This window comes from Notamacropus eugenii, chromosome 3 (genome assembly GCF_028372415.1).
Source record: "Notamacropus eugenii isolate mMacEug1 chromosome 3, mMacEug1.pri_v2, whole genome shotgun sequence".
Classification (NCBI taxonomy): Eukaryota; Metazoa; Chordata; class Mammalia; order Diprotodontia; family Macropodidae; genus Notamacropus; species Notamacropus eugenii.
Window position 1 is genome coordinate 158,708,586 of NC_092874.1, and position 17,401 is coordinate 158,725,986.

Genomic DNA, 17,401 nt, shown 5'->3' on the forward strand with positions numbered 1-17,401 from the left:
AAAAATACGCTAACAAGAAAAAACCTATTGGAAAGTACAATGAATTGCTTTGGAAGATAACCTATGTTTGAGTCCCTTGTCCCTACTAATCAACAGCTGCATGATCATGTCCTTGACTGCCCAGTTTGCCTGCATGAAACTAAGTTATTGTGTAGTTGATAAGTCTATAAAGTAAAGCCTGATGTATCCTCTTATTGCCCTAAGTAGGCAGTCAAAGGTCAAGCCTTTACTAACTATAAGTGTTGGACACATTTGTACTTGGGCTTACCCTTCTTATATTGGCTTCTGAAATGGCCCCTTGAATTTTTGTTTTCTCCTCATCTTCAATGAATTAAGCAATAAGCATTTATAAAGCCCCTACTGTGCTAAGGCACTGTGTTAAGCAAGAGAGATACAAAAGAGAAAAAAGACAGTCCCTTGTGTTTTTCTGATGAGGCAGCCCTTCTGAGCTTTAATACTCTATTGGATTTCCCAACAAATTATTGTTTCTTGTCTGAATTCAGCTCATTGGGGATCTAAAATATGTTTCCCTCCATTTAATTTCAAAAATACTAATTATGTGCCTAACATGGAAAAGCACTGTGCAAAGGGCTGGGTAAACAAGGGTAACTAAGATAGTTCCTGTCCTCAAGGACTCTTAATGCCTAATATGGAAGGAGAGCTCAGTAATTATAATATAAACTAAAATGTGATCATTTAAAAGAAGTACAAACTACATTATAAGAGGAATGAATATGGTTCAGTAATCACTTCTCACTTTTTCAAAGCTGTTTAGAATGAACTCAGATACCCTTTTTTCTCCAAATGGGAATGACATTTGAATATCCCACTAATTACAGGTAATAGTAAAAAGCATATTCACTGATTAGGAAATTCTGTCAACAACAAGGAGAAAGTCAATTATAATGTCATGGTATTATATAAAACACTGGTAAGGAGAAATGAAACTTATCATTTTAATGTTAAATTAATAAGTATTAAGTTTTTGCTTTGTGCCAGGTAATCCAATTGTTAGGGATATGGGGAGGGGAAAGGTAAAAATAATCTCTTCCCTTGAGAACTTGACATTATAATGGAATCAGACAAACTCTTAATAATTATGTGCATATAGATTATAGATAAAGTAGATAGAAGATGAGAGGGGAAGGCACTAGCAGCTGAGGGGATATCCTGCAGGAGAGGCAGAGGAGAGAAGAAGGAGCATTCCTGGCAAGTTAACAAGCCATTGCAACGCCACTGAGTCAGGGGATGTGTTGAAGGAACAAAAAGTAGGAAGGCGTATCTGGATCACAGAGTACATTCAGAGCAGTAAAATGTAAGAGGTGAAAAGGTAGGAAGGGGCCAGATCATGAAAAGCTCTAAAGACCAAAGAAGACTTTGTATTTGTTCCTAGAGATATTAGGAAGTTGCTGGAAATTTTAAGGAGGGATTTCATACGGTTAGACCTAATTAGAAAAAATAAATTTGGTAGGTGAATGGAAGATTGGAATAGGGAAAGACTTAGGTCAGAGAGAAGAATTAGAAGATAATGCAATGATGAGAACTGTGAGAGTAAGAAGAGAAAGGGAGTTGAAAAAGAGATGTTTTGAAGGCATACATGATGGGATGTGGCGACAGGTTGAACAGAGGGAGTGGGTAAGAGTGAGGAGTTGATTGAGGTTGTCAATGAAGTTGTGAGCCAGGGTGACAGAGGACAGTTGTTCCCTTAATAATAAAAGGGAAAATTGAAAGAAGGGAGAATTTGGTGGTAGCAAAATGATGAATTCTGTTTTATACATATTGAGCTAGAAGGTATCTATGGGATATCCAATGTGAGATATCTAAAAGAAAGTTGGTGATGTGGGATTGGAAATCAGAAGAGAGATTCGAACTGGATATATACATTTGGGAATCATCAACATAGAAATAATAATTGAAGCCATCAGAGTTGAGATCCAAGTCATCAAAATGTTCAAATGCTGTAGAAGTCAAGAAGGAGGGGGTTTGGGAAAAAAATCTTTAGATTTGTCCATTAAAGGGTCATTAGTAATTTTGGAGGAAGCAGTTGGAAGATGAATGATGAAGTTGGAAAACAGATTGCAGAAGGTTTAGAAGAGAAGGAGAGGAGAGAAGGTAGAGAAACTGAGTATCAACACCTTTCTCAAAAAGTTGAGTCAGAAAGGGGAAAAAGGATAGAGGGAATGACAGATTCAAATAAGGATTTTTGAGGGATGGAAAAAGCATGGACATATTTTTAGTAAGAAAGGTAGATGGTGAGAAAAATTGATGAAAATAAAGGGTAGTAGGGCATTGTTGGAGAAGAGGGAAGGGATGAAAGCAAAAGTGACTATAGAAGGGAATGCCTTAGCAAGGAGAAAGGTCACCTCTTCAGCAGAGATAGGAAGGAGTAGTGAAATAGACAGTGAGTAAAATGTCAGTTATGTGAGATGAGAAAGAAGAAAGAAGATGGAGCTCTTGTGATGCTCCCTCAACATTTTGGTGAAAAGGGGGTAAGATCCTCAGCCCAGTGTTGAACTAGTAAATGTCATAGAAGACTTAAGGAGGGATAAAAAGGTTTAGACAAACCACTTTGGAAAATGGCCTAAGTTTTTTTCTTTTTTCAAATGGCTTTTATTTTAATTTTAAAAACTATTTTATGTCATGTTTAGTAGTATGTTTTAAAATCTGTTATATATTATAATAATTTTTAAATTATCATTTAAATGATTCATAGAATCTTACCTGGATGTAGAATTATAAAGGATCACAGTGGCCATCTAGTCCAGTTTTTGTTCGACAGATGAAAAACTTAGCCCAAAAAGGTTCAGTGAATTGCCTTAATTTTGAGGGCCTATCTTCAGATTTGTATTTCTAGCTTAAACGATTTTATGTGCACTGCCCAAGTGAAGTTCAAGTTAACCTATATACCATCTATCTTAGTTATATAACTATGTGCTTTCTTCTGCCTTTCAGCAGAAGTGGCTCATTTAGTTATTTGGACTTTTTAACTTTGAGGGAAGGAAAGTAAACATAAGCAGATAGGAAACTATATTGTCAACTGAGCAATGTGAAATTGAATCTTTTATTTAAAAAAAAAGATTTGGTAAATGTTGAAATGTTTCCATAAACAATTATGAAATTCTTTTGAACTTATTTGATATAAACTTCAGTAACCATCAACATAAGCAAATAATCCAATAAACATCCAAATAAGGCACAAAGCTCAAACATAAAATCGTTAGCTTTTAACAGAGTAGAACCAAAAGAACTAACAAATAATAAATAAAAAAAAAAGCACATTTATTACTCATTGTTTCTTTCCAATTCTGTAAGACTGATTTCATTATCTGGTTTATTGTCTTTGACTTTGTCTTCTTTCCTTCTTTTTTTTTTTGTGTATTGTAATCAGTAGGGATGCAAGGCTGGCCCTAAGATCACTTTGTATCATTACGCGTTGTCCTTTCCATATTTCCTTAAATTCCCTCATATTCACCTTTTTCAAAGGATAAAAATATTACATTCATTAACCTTATAACTCAGGAGGGAATGGCATCCTTAACTCCATCCTTTTTTTTGGACAGATCAACCAAGTTTAATTGTCCAACTTTCTATCTCCTCCCCCAAACTAAAAAGAAGGTACCTTAAATTCAATTCCCTCTGACTCCCATTGACAGGCCAATAATAGGTCCTAGCCCAAACCCCACTTAGTGGTCGTTGTTTAGGCCCCTAGGCCCCCAGTCACTCAGAATGAACATAAAAAGCAGTTGTTTCCGTTTTAACCAAAAATGCTGAGGGTCTCCCTGTTTGAGATTGATTTTTTTTTTTTTTTACTAAGTAAAAGAGGCCATTTTTTGTCTCATTTTTTTACCTACTCTTATTCACTCAATGGGCATTGCCTGTCAGACTGAGACCTGGGAACACCTTAGCTTAAAAAGGCCAAGGTCTCCCACTGCTTCTAGGGCCTTCTCCAAGTTGTCCTAATCTGTGTCTTGGCAGTGGACTGAGATGACATTGGAAGAGAAAGGTAGCCTGGTGACTTTGCATAGCCCTCCCTCACTTAAATGCAATTCACTTGCATGTCATGGCATCACCTCCCTGATGCCACCCTCCTCTTCAAGAACAAAGGACAATCAACAAGAATATTCAGTCCCCTGCAAGTTTCAGGCTTCCAAATAATTAATAGGTTACAGTTTACTATAAATGTATTAAGAAAAGAAACTTTTTTTAAATTTTTGTGTGTGTTTTCTTGGTAACTATCACAATGCCTGGAACATAGATGCTTAAAAAATACTTCCTGAGCAAATTAATGCTGCACCCCTTCGATGTACCTCTGATCTCATCAATGTGATTTCTCCCTCTGATGTGGAAACTGAAAACACTTTCACATCCTGTGCCACTCCTATTCATATCCGCTCAGAAGTTTTTCCACAAGGGGTCCACCCACATGCTTAGGACCTTTATCTAGATCTCTTCACATTGCGCAGACCCTGCACTGAGTAGCTAGGTGAGACAGTGGATAGGGTAGAGTGCTGGACCTGGAATCTGGAATACTTGACTTCAAATTCAGTCTTAGGCATTTGCTGTGTGATTTCAGGGCATGCCACTTAACCTCTCTTTTCCTTAGTTTCCTTAACTGTAAAATGAGGATAGTAATAACACCTACCTTGCAAGGTTATTGTAAGGATCAAATGAGGTGATATTTATAAAGCACTTAGCATGGTATCTGGTACATAGTAGGTGCTATGTTTTATCATCATTATCATTGTCATCATTATGTGACAATGAAAACCATGGTTGTCCATTAATTATCCCTCCTTGTTCTTACTTCAGGCCTGGTCCATCTCCTTTTCTCCTTTCCTGCTTATAAATCTCTCTGATGACACCCTTTATTTTTCTTTTCTTTTAAATTTTTTCATTGGTAACATGTAATTTACTGCTACCCACCATGAATCTCTCTATTGCCCTGTGAGTCATCGACAACTTTAATTCTTTATAAAGACTGTATTATTTCAGAAGTCTCAGCTATACAGGACTCCTGCTATATCATGGGTGCTAATAAGATGAGCGTTTGTTGCAGGGAGAAGCTTGCAGTCATTTAGAACATAGCAAAGTTCCCCAGCAGTAATAGAGACTGCTCTCATGTATATATTTCATTCTTGTTCCAGCTTGCTTATTCATGGTGTCTTTCCAAGATACAGAATGCTTTAAAAGACTTAGTACAGTTTTAATCAACTCGAGCTTGAAACTGTATGCTGCTTCATTCATTTTGAGGGACTACCCAAGTTTAAATTACTCAACAAAGACTTCTGGAACACCCTGTAAATGTCCTGATGTATCACTTTAACCAACATTTCACCCAATTGCATATCAAAGCCTAGGCAACAGTCATTTTAAAAAAAATTTTTGACCTTGCCTGTGTAATTATTAACCCAAACTTTTGATTAATTATAGATCTTATTTAGTCCAACAATTTCCTAGGGTTTAATCAAAATAAAACAAAATCTTCTGCTAACTAAAGTTTCTAGAAGTCTATAATCTATAAGAAATAGATTTTCTACTTGGATTCTGCACAGAACATCCTGCCAGACAATGGCAAATAGCATTGCCAAGCATATGTCTATGCTATGTTTTATTAGCAGAGGGTCATTGAACAAAGTTCTCTTCAATATATTTGAAGATTTATCGCACAAGTTTACTGAAGAGATATGAATAAAGAAGGGACACACACACATCTTTAGCTTCCCATTTCTTGTAGCTTTCCATTCTGGTGACCTAAGTTTTCCTTCCCCCCAGAGGTTCTAGAATTCAAAGACCTGGCCTTCTAAAGTGAAGGGAACTTCCTGAATGGTTTGCCTTATGAATATAAAAGATTACTCAGGCAACCTCTGCAACCAGAGAGCAGTTAGGAAATTACATGCAAGACATTGAGAAGAGCAAAGATTAAGATCTTGTCCATCCTCCTTCTCTCCACACACTTTTATTAAATTATTCAAGAAGTACAGATGTACAGATCCCATGGGAAAGTGATAGCCTATCCTGTAACACAAAAGTAACCTTGCCTTCTGTAAAGAGGGAGACCACAAGGATTCTGGGAACGAATGTGTAGGACTCACTAGGAGAGCTAAGGACTCACTGGAATGTGGATGTGGTTCTTTGCTGGCAGCCCTGGCAGCACTTCCTCCCAAGGGGAACTAATTTAAGTGTGTGTTTTCTCTCTGAGATTCATTTTCTGTATCTCTTTATGGGCCAGTATGAACCCTTTATGCCTTCACCATTATCTGTGGGTGAAATTAAAGCTGTCCTATCACCAGGGAACCGTGATTACATTTTAAATGCTTATACCAGACGTGGGGACTCCTTTTATTCACATCTGCAGAAATACAGACGTATATATTCTTAAGTTTTTCAGAGCAAACTCTGGATGAAGGCAGATGAACCAAAAATCATTAGATCATGGAATCACAGAACTAGAGATAGAAAGGATCTGAGAGTTCCCTCTAGTACTCTCATTTTATAAATAAAGAAAGATTGGGATGGGGATGCAGGGAAGTTTAGCGAGTTGCCAATGGTGATATAGACAATAAGTTTCTAAAGTAAATGTGTGTATATGTATATGTATGTATATATGCATATGTGTATATATATTATACATATAATACACACACACATACACACACATATACACACACACACACGCCAGGTCCTCTAATAGCAGAGCAAGTACCTTTTCCATTTTACTACATTTTCAACAATGACCCTTTGGGGTCCAAGACTGGATCTGATGTATGTGAGTCTAAAGGGGAGACAAAGAGAGGTAGTAGGCTATTCTGAGAATGCTTCTCGCCACCCTGCCCCTAGCTATTTCTTCTAATACTTAGCTCCATTCAATATTCAGTTGAAGTGCCATCTCCTACATACTTTTTCTGGTCTCTCTAATTGTTAGAATATAATAAATTTTTTTTAAAGTTTAAATATAATTTGTATCTGCCTTTCAGTATTTACATGGAGTTGAGGAAGGAAATGACAAATTATTCCAGTATATTTGCCAAGAAAACACCAATAAGGTCATGAAAAGTCAAACATGATTGGAAAATGACTGAACCACAAAGATACATGGAGTTTCCCTCAATATGACTTGAACTTGCTTACCAAGAGCCTAGCTCACATATAATATGTTTTCAATAAATGGTGGTGAATAAAATACAGTACCTGTGGTGTCACCATTAGAAAGGTCTTAGAAACATGAATAGAATCACAGGTCTCCGTGAAGATCCAGAGTCCCTGTCCCCCATTAGCTTGCTTTCTTATTCTCTAGTGGATCTCCTTTGATTTCTCTAGCTTTCCAGCTCACAGCAAGGAATCAACAAATTAAGATGCCCTTCCAGCCCATGCCCAGCCTCTGTTCTTTGCTTGACTTTTGAATTTTTGCCAGGGTGCGAAGACCTTTGTGCTCCTTTCTATAAGAAATCCCCACATTCAGGAGATTTTATACCCCTTTCCATGCCCCAGGCTGGTTATACTAGGCTGGAGTGCTCTGACCTCCTTTTTTAAAACTGCTCTGGGTCTTTCAACCACAGTCATCTCAGATCGTGTCCACTGCCGATACAATATTTTTCCTAACATTCTCCAATAAACAAATATTATAATAAAATATATTTAAATAACTGGAAAGATTTGCTTTGGTAAAGGAAAAATGGTTACTGATAAAGCTTTGTAAGACATATAATATACAATATAATATAATGTACACAATTAGAATTTTGCTATACCTAATATTTAAAAAAAATCTTAGGCCAATCTTTTTTTCTTTTTGATACTTCTTTACGGTAGTTGAGCTAATGGTATTAAGACATTTTCCAATGACTAAGTATAAAAATGTAATGAAATGAGCATTATAATAGATATTTCTACAATAAACAGACATAATATTACGTTTAGACATTTGCAAGGAATAAATATATCAGTGTAGTAGGAAGAGCTCTGGACTGTGAAACAGAAGTACTGGATTTGAATCAGGGGGGTACTGGTAAATATATTAGCTTTCCAGGAAAACACACACACACACACACACACACATGCACACACACACTGTTAAGTTTAATCTTTATGATAAGCACTTTTCTTTCCCAAATCTACCTCTGATCCTTCCACATCTGCTTTCTCCATGTTTGCTGTTGGGTAAGGCACTCACTCTCCCCCAGCCTTCATTTCATCATTCATTAAATGAGAAGGCAGCATTAGATGATCTTTTATGGTCTCTTCCAGCTCTAAATCCTATGATCTTATTACTAAACCAATTTGCAGGAATAAACTAGCTTAATAAAACAGCAGGCAAGTTTAAAAAAAAATGGTTCAGGCTATTATAACCACATTAAATGCATAAAAAATACTAAAAGTCTATTTTATTTTCCTAATAATTTCCTTATCTTTAATATAGTAAATGAAGGCATCTATACATAAGAGTAACTTTATTAATGTTCATGTTAATGTCACTGAGTTATTTTTTTTCAAGCTTCAACTCTGTAAGTGATCTTGAAACAGTTTCTTGCCACTCAAAAATAGCCCAGTCTACTAACTTCTAAAAACTATAAGAATTCCTTAGAGCAATTTGTCACATTACATTTATTTAGCATTAGAATGAGTGGCATATATATTTCTAAACAACACCTGAAACTTTAATTAAATCACCAAAAAAGTATATTCAAGAAGAAATCCATTCAATTCAACATATGTATTGAGTTCTCATTACCAGCAAAGGAATGAGCTATGCACAGTGATATAAAAATAAATAAGACAAGATTAAGGCCCTTATGAAGGGATTAAGACCTTACACTATAATAGGGGGGATATGTCATATATACAAATATATCCAATGCAAAATAGGACATACTATAAGGGGTAAAATGTGGAGATCCACAATCTTGAAATCTCTGCCCCTTGCATTAATTCTAACCTAACAATTAACACCAAGAAAACAGATTCTTCACCAACCAGTAGGACTCTATCCATATGTGGAACCTTCAGTTATAGCTATAGTGTGAATAAGTTCACTTACCTTGGCAGCATATTTTCTAAGGATGTCCACAGGTTAATGCACACATTGCTGGAGCTAACTCAATGTTTAGCAGCCTCTGAAGGAAAGGGTGAGAGAGAAGAGATATTAGACTACCTACCAAACTAAAGATCTACAGATCTGTTGTGCTGATCTCATTGTTGTATGCTTATGAAACCTGGACAGTCTACAGCTACATGCCAGGAAATGGAATTGATTCCTATATAATTGTCTTGGGAATATGGCCCTGACACTGAAGTCCTTTTTTCGAACTGCCAAGTTTGAAAACTTGTAGAATTCAAGTTCTGCTGTAGAATTCAACTGTGTTAGACTGGCCTTGTTGTTGCCTAAAAGACTATTTTATGAAGAACTCACACAAAGCAAGTGCTCACATGATGGTCAAAAGAAGTGATACAAGGATACTCTCAAGATCTCTCAGAAGAACTTTGGAATCAGTTGTGGAAGCAGTGGAGATGTTGGCCCAGGACTGCCCAGCATGATGTGCCTGCCTCAAAGAAGGTGTTGTGTTTTATGAGCAAAGCAGAAGTGTACTAGCTCAAAAAAAACATGTAATGTGCAAATTTAGAGATATCTCCACTCCAAACATTCATATGAATTATTTGTGCCTGATCTGTGGTGGAGTCTTCTGAGCTCCTGTTGGTCTACACCAGCAACAGTCAGACGTATACAGCAACCCCCACATAATGAGGCTATTTTGGTCCTCTTCAAGCATGAAGCACAGCAACCAACCATGATGTGGAGATCCACAATCTTTAAGTTATCTTTAATTCACTTCCCATAAGAACAAATAAATAAACAAAAAAGCATTTATTAAAAACTTGCAATATGCAAATCATTGTTCTAAGTGCTAGGGGTACAAAGAGAGCTAAACAGCCCCTAATCTCAGAGTTCACATTCTAATACTGGGACACAACACATATGGGTTTTAGCTTAATGTTAGATGGAGAGATTACGTTGCCATTAGGACACAGTGGCAAAGAAAGAGAAATGACCTTCTTTAATGTCATCTATACCAACAAAATCATATTAATTTCTGATGTTGACAATGCTTAGGGCTTTGGTGAAGAAAACTTTCTTTAGTAGCTGAGGATCCTGGGGTTGAGGTGGGGTGAGCAGGGAATGTATTTCTCATAGATTTGTCTTAAAAGTAGGAAGGCAGTGTGGAGTGCTGGACTTAAGGGAAAGGTACCAGACTTGTAGTCAGGTAGACTAGGTCCAAATTAAACCTCTGACACTAGGTAGACAAGTCATTGAACTTCTCTGCACCCTAGTTTCCTTAATTACAAAATGAGACACAGACGCATGCACATGTACATAACCTAAGGTAAGTTTGTTGTGAGGATCAAAATATTTGATTCCTTTAAAATGTTTTGAAAACTTTATAATGTTATAAAATGTCAGGTATTATTATTTTTTACATATGATCATTAAATTACCAAAGTATATTCCAAAGTATATGCCAAAAATACTGGTAAAAATGAAAGTATAAAGATGAATTTAGTCTTTCTCCAACTGATTTCTGTCCCTCTCTCCTTCCCCCCAAAAAGCAAATTTAGTCCATAAAGGTTTTTATTCTATTTTAGCTTTTATTGGACTTATCTTTACTTGGTTTTACTATTCAAATAACTATAGACATTTGTTTAGTTATCAATAGTAATGAAGCATTTTTTTTATTTCCCATTACTGACAAAACTAAAAGTAACGTTCTCGTCCTATCACCTATATCAGAACCCATTTGGAACATTTCAACTTAGAACATATAAGGACGCTGTACTAGCCAGAGAAAAATCTGGTTATTTTATTTATATTTCTTTTACTTTATTTTCCTCAGGAAAATTTTCTGAACTGATCCCTTGGCTTGGATTTTTTGCAGTTATCAGATTGCACTCATCATGGAAACCAAGACAATTATTGGGTGTTATCCTTTAAAAGAAATTCATATGGCAACTGTTAACATTCTGTAATACTTGGCAAGTCTTTGTATGTATGCTGAAGTGTGTATGTTTACTTATTCCATAAAAGAAACTCATAGTTGGTACAAGGTTTCAATTGCTTTCAGTGTGATAGGTAGCACATGTGATTGTTTGTTTTACAAATCAAATCTCTGTGCAAGTTACAAAATGCCCTCACATTTGAATTATAAGAGGGGGAAAAAGTGAGCAGCTATAATTATAGAATTAAAGGATCAAAATACTTCTATGTAGTCTATATTATGCAATTATTTTTTCCTAAAGATATTAGCAGGAGGAATTCATTTCAATTAAAGGCCTTAATTACATCAAGGATGACAGGAATGAGCCAATAGTCTAGAAGGTGGAAACTGTTTTTAACTTCAACATGAAGTTCTTATTGGACTATTTTCAGGAAAGACCTTGTAACAATGAATAATACTGTATAGTGTAACAATGTCACACACACACACACACACACACACACACACACACTCTCCTCTCCCTTATTCAATAATTCCAGTGGCTTCCTATTTCCTCTAAGAGCAATTATAATATGCTGTATTTGGCACTCAAAGCCAAATACAAATAACCTAGCCCCTACTTATCTTTCCAGTCTTCTTATATCTTATTCTCCAAAGCATACTCTTCCATCCAGTGATACTGACCTCCTGACTGTTCTGCAAACAAGATACTCCATCTCTTGGCTCCTGATATCTTTCTCTGGCTGTCTCCTAAGCCTGGAATAACACTTTTCCTCCTCCACTCTGACTACTGATCTCCCTTCCTTGCTTCTTTTGAATCCCACGTTTTACACGAAGCCTTCCCTCAATGCCTTCAATTCCTTTGATTTTCCTCTTTTCACTATTTCCAATTTATCCCAAGTATAACTTGCTGTGCATACATTTGTTTGCATGTTATCTTCCCACTAGAGTGATTGTAAACTCTGAGGACAGGACTGTCTTTGGCCTATTTTTCTATCCCCAGTATTTAGCACAGTGCCTGGAATATAAGAAGGTATTTAATAAATGTTTTTTGGATTGAATTGAATTATAGATAATAAGCCAAAGAAGTGTGTAGTTCTGAGATATTTTCTGCTTTCCTCTGGATTTATTTTAAAGGGAATGTTGGTAAACTAATTTGCTGTTGGTCAGTCACATCACACTCTTTGTGATTCTATTTGGGATTCTATTTCTTGGCAAAGATTACTAGAGTTGTTTACCATTTCCCTCTCCAACTCATTTTGCACATAAGGAAACTGAGGCAAACAGGATTAAATGACTTTCCCAGAGTCACCCAGCTAGTAAGCCACATTTGAAATTCAATAGGATGAGTCTTCCTGACTCTAGGCCTGGCTGCTATGCCACCTAGATACCCCAGTATGACAATATTAAAGCCTAACTACAGGAGACTTCATTATCATAGATGATAATATATAGCAAAAGTGTCCAGCATGAAACATTCCTAAGTGCCAAGGAACAGCATTAAAATGTAATTGAGAATTATTTAATAAAGCAAAACACAATAGAATATAGACAATGTAAATACATGGTTTTCTAAGTCAATATGGGAGGGGAGGGGTTTTTTAATGTATGATTTAGTGGCCCAGTTTCTGTTTAACTTTGTCCGCACTGATGTATAAGATTGGTTTAAAAACACTTGGAAAGAAGATATGTGTGTGTTAGTCCTTCATTGCCAAAGAAGAACATGCCATCAGAGAAATCATGACATGACTTGCACTTGACTTTTGTTTTTGAGTGAGGGAGGGCTGTGCAGGTCACCAGCCTCACATATGACACAGTGGAAAGTGCGCTTTTACTGTCTGTGTGACCTTGTGAAAATTATTTCATTTTCCAGCTCCTTAGTTTTCTGTTGGGATTGGAAGCTCAAATCCGTGTGGATGGTCTCGGGTGGGTAAAAGTGGGACTTCTAAATCTTAGAGTCTTACGAGGCCCTCCATGAACAGCGGGGATTCGAGAAGGTCAGACTGAGCTAGCTCGGCTAGCTCGGGTATTTCCGCCTCTCCCCGGGAGATACGTGATGGGTGGAGTCTCCCTGCCCTCGAGATTGTCCCGGATTGGAGCACACCTAGTTACCTAACAGCACGGTATTGAGATGCAAACTGTGCGGCTGAAGGTTAAGTAGGATTGAGGAAGCCTGAAAGCTCTCTCTTAGCACGTAAGGAGCCAAGAGGACAGTAGGCTCTGCTTTCTTCTTTCCTCTCTCCCCTCCCCCTCTCTCCCCGCTTGTACTTCTACTTCCAATCCCTTAAGCTTAGCCTCCTTAGGAAATCTCCCCCTCTTCCTCCTAAGGAAGAGTTCCCTGCACTTGTAACTAGACCCTGAAATAAAGCTCAACCCTTGTTCGACTCTGGAACGTCCTTTCTCTCATATGTGCACCCGGCGTGGCCAGCCGAAGACCTCGGAGGTGAGGTAAGAAAGACTCGGGTAGCCCACACAGGCCTCTAGGCCTGACAGTTTTCTCCTTTGTGAAATCAAGGAATTAAAACATTAGACCGTAAATTCTTTGAGGTCAGAGACTTTCTTTTGTCTCCTTTTGTATCCCCAGAATTCAGCACAATGCCTGACATGTAGTAGGTGGATAATAAATGTTTTTTTCTGAATGAATGAATGGTTAGATGGCCTCTTCTATTCCTTTCGGCTCTAACTTTATGATTTTATGACTAAAAACAGATAATTTTATCCCCAAGTCCAATGCTTTGTCCAATAAGCAGCCCTCCTTTTATTTGTTACCAGTTTTAATAAACTTAATATTTTAGATTATTTAACGATCTGAAAAGAAAACCAGGGAATGTAGGAAAAAGCACAATTTAACCAATAAAGAAAATGGCTGATGTTAACATCTGCAAAAATTGTAATGTAAATCAGCAATCTAACCAGAGAATGAAGTTATTATACTGATGTTTTTCTTTCTTCTTGGTCCTGGCAAAGCATTAGGATCACAGATGTCCAGAAGTCTTTGGTGGGATAGTATGATATCTAATTTATCATAGTACTTCCCACTGAATAAATTAACTCTCTGCCAAATTAGAAAGCAGTAGCAAAGCATGCAAGAATTTGCATAAATGGCAAAAGTCAGTTTAAATATCATCATCACTGATCGTTTTTCATTTTTAATCCCTATTCCTTCCCAACACTAAGTTTTCATTCATTGTTATAGCAAAGTGCTGGGCTATAGTACAATGCATAGCAAAATAGAAAGATTAACAGCTGAAGTTCTTGAGTAGTCTCAGTGGTAATTTGAGTGAAATTGTAAAAAGAGCTGAAACATCATTTCAAAGGCAATCCACAGGGCTCTTTCTAGTAGGTAATAAAGCTGCTTAAAGGCGACCCAGTTGGGTATACATTTTTCCATCTTGGGTTTGATATTCTAACACTAAGGTCCTGTGAATTAGAAAAGAATGCCAAATTAGCAGTAAAAGTTGATTTATTTCATTTTAGATCTTTTGGGTTTGTATTGTTTTGGTTTTTGCTAAACATAACTGTTCCTACAAGCTTCTCCAAATGACTGAAACCATTTTTATAATTGAAAAGTAAACTTTTCAAATATCAAAATATATATACCTCTGTGTGATAAAGGATAGCTATTAGATCTCTTGTTTGGTTGAAGAAATACAGAGAGAGTCTGGGAGTTAAGTTTGTTAAACTTTTATTGTTATTCTTGCCTATTTCTATTGTTGTTTGGTTGATTTAATTTTGTTGGGGTTTTTTTGTTTGTTTTTAGGGAGTGGTATTTTTAAAACAATTTAAATATTTTCATTTAATAAATTTACAATTACTCAAAAGAGGTATCTGAACACTATGATGAGGTACCAATTCCTCAAACAAAGGTTGGGTTTTCAACACTTTTGCTTTATTGAATAAGACCTATCTGGATGGATACAACCTTCATAATTTTAGATTATTGATAACAGGACAGTAACAGTTGCAGTAATTTGTATTCAAAATGAGAATATCGTATGGCAACTTATTGTGACATCTCTATCACATCCCTGGAAAGTAGTTTGCCAGGGTCCACCCCCTACCAGCTGTTGTACAACATTGCCAAACACATGCTCCTGGATTTGCAATATGTCCTAATACTGCCGTATGGTACCCCCATCTCTGATTCCTGTATCATTTCAGAATGAGAAATATTGCTCCACTAGTGAACTCGATGGCACAGGTCTCAAAGCCTGAATTAATAAATGTATACTGAATAGTTCTAAAATGGCAAGTTCTTATTTTTATATCAAATATTTTCTCTGATCAATGGGAATTTTTTTTCAAAAGTTAATCTAAATCTCCTCTTAAAATAATTTTCAACACATCTATTGAATATTGGCAAGTTGTTCCAAGAATGAAAAACAGGGTCCTATCATACTAAGAATGAATAAGTGAGAAAGCATGTTATCTAGATATTACGGTATGCCGGAGACTATCCCACATAGACTGGGGAAGCAGGTAGAAGCAAAGAAAATAGTCTCTGCCCTCAAAGATCTTACTATTAGAAGAAGATTGCTGTTGTTGTTGTGTTCATCCTTTGTTTTTGAAGAGGCCCATGCCATCAGAGAAATGATGACATGACTTGCACTTGACTTTGTTTTGAGTAAGGGAGGGCTGTGCAGGTCACCAGACTCACTTTCTCCTTTTAAGTCATCTGGATCCAGGGACCAAATAGTCATCAGGATGACTGGAGATGGCCCAGGATGTAATGAGAGACCTTGACCTTTAAGGCTAAGGCTTTTTCAAGTACTCACTTAAAGTGAGGTAATGCCCATTCAATGAATAGACCTCTGTAAAATGTAGTCAGGGGGATGACCCTTTTAACAGAAAAGAAAAAATTAATAAATAGATAAATCATACTGGGAGGGACAGGAGCCTCAGGGCTGTTTTGAAGGTAAACTGTTATTATTGACTTTCACTCTAAGCCAGGAGGGCTCAAAACAGTCATTGAGTATAGGTTGGGCAAGGACCTACCTTGTTCAATCCTTGGGCTTCAGAGTGCAAGTGGTCTAAGATTTTAGGGGAGATAAGAAGGGAAGGGAAGGGAGGGGAGAGGAGGGGAGGGGAAGGGAGTAGAAGGGAAGGGGAGGGAAATGAAGAGAAAGGATAGAAGAAGATAATCAATATAGTGAAATGATGGCCCAGGTAGAATGTTTTGGACAGGAAAATTAAAGAGATGGTGATGGGAATTTTAGGGAAAATTTATTATCATGTCTTTTTCCAGGAAGGGCACTTATAATGGAATAATTTGATTATTATACTCAGATTATGATTTAAATAGGGGAGTAGAAAATATACTTGCGTGGTCTAGTGACCTAATATGGTGGAAATCATCTGGGACTTAGATTAAAAAGACCTGGGTTCAAGTCTTGACACCTTCATTTACTACCTGTGTAATCTGGGACAGGTTACTAAGTTTCTGTCAATCTCAACTTCCTAATATATTAAAAAAAATCTAGATAGGGCCTAATCCTATGATTCCATTGGTGAAAAATCACCTTGACACCTTCTCTGCAATAAAGTTTTAAGGAATTTCCTAAAGCACTGAAATAACTCATCTAGCATGTGCCAATGGCAAGATGTGAAAGCATGTCTTCTCTGTGTCAAGGTTAACTGTCTAATCACCATGCCATACTGCCTCCCTACAATCTATTTTTAATGAGTTAATAGTTTCACTTATCAGTGTTGTAGAGTTCTTGTAAGGGAAGTACTTGGTAAACTCTAAAACAGTAAAATATCCCTAACTCTCTTCAAGGATCACCTCAATGATAACTTTCAATAAAAGACTTTCACAATTCTCTTAATTAGATATCTTCCCCTTGAAATATTTTGCATTGGTCTTAGGTCATGGAATAACTTGAAAATAATTTTGAAAATCAAGAGAGAAAGAGGAAAAATTGGGAAGAGAAATGAAAGTGATGCAAAGAAAATAACGAAAAGTGAGTCAAGATCTTGGTAAAGAAGATACAAAAAAATCTGAAGAAAGTAACACCTTAAAAAGCAGAATTGGCCAAATGGAAATGGAGGTACAAAAGTTCACTGAAGAAAATCATTTCTCAAAAATTAGAATTAAGCAAATCAAAGCTAATGATTTTATGAGAAATCAAGAAACAAAAAAACAAAAAACAAAGGAATGAAAAAATAGAAGAAAATGTGTTCAATGGAAAAACAATTGACTTGGAAAATCGATCCAGGAGAGATAATTTAAAAATTATTGGACTACCTGAAAGCCATGATAAAAAAAGAGCCTAACATTATCTTTCAAGAAATTATCAAGGAAAACTGCTCTGATATTCTAGAATCCAAGGGTAAAATAAAAATTGAAGGAATCTACTGATCAACTCATGAAAGAAATCCCAAATGACAATTCCAAATTCCAGAGTTCCCAGATCAAG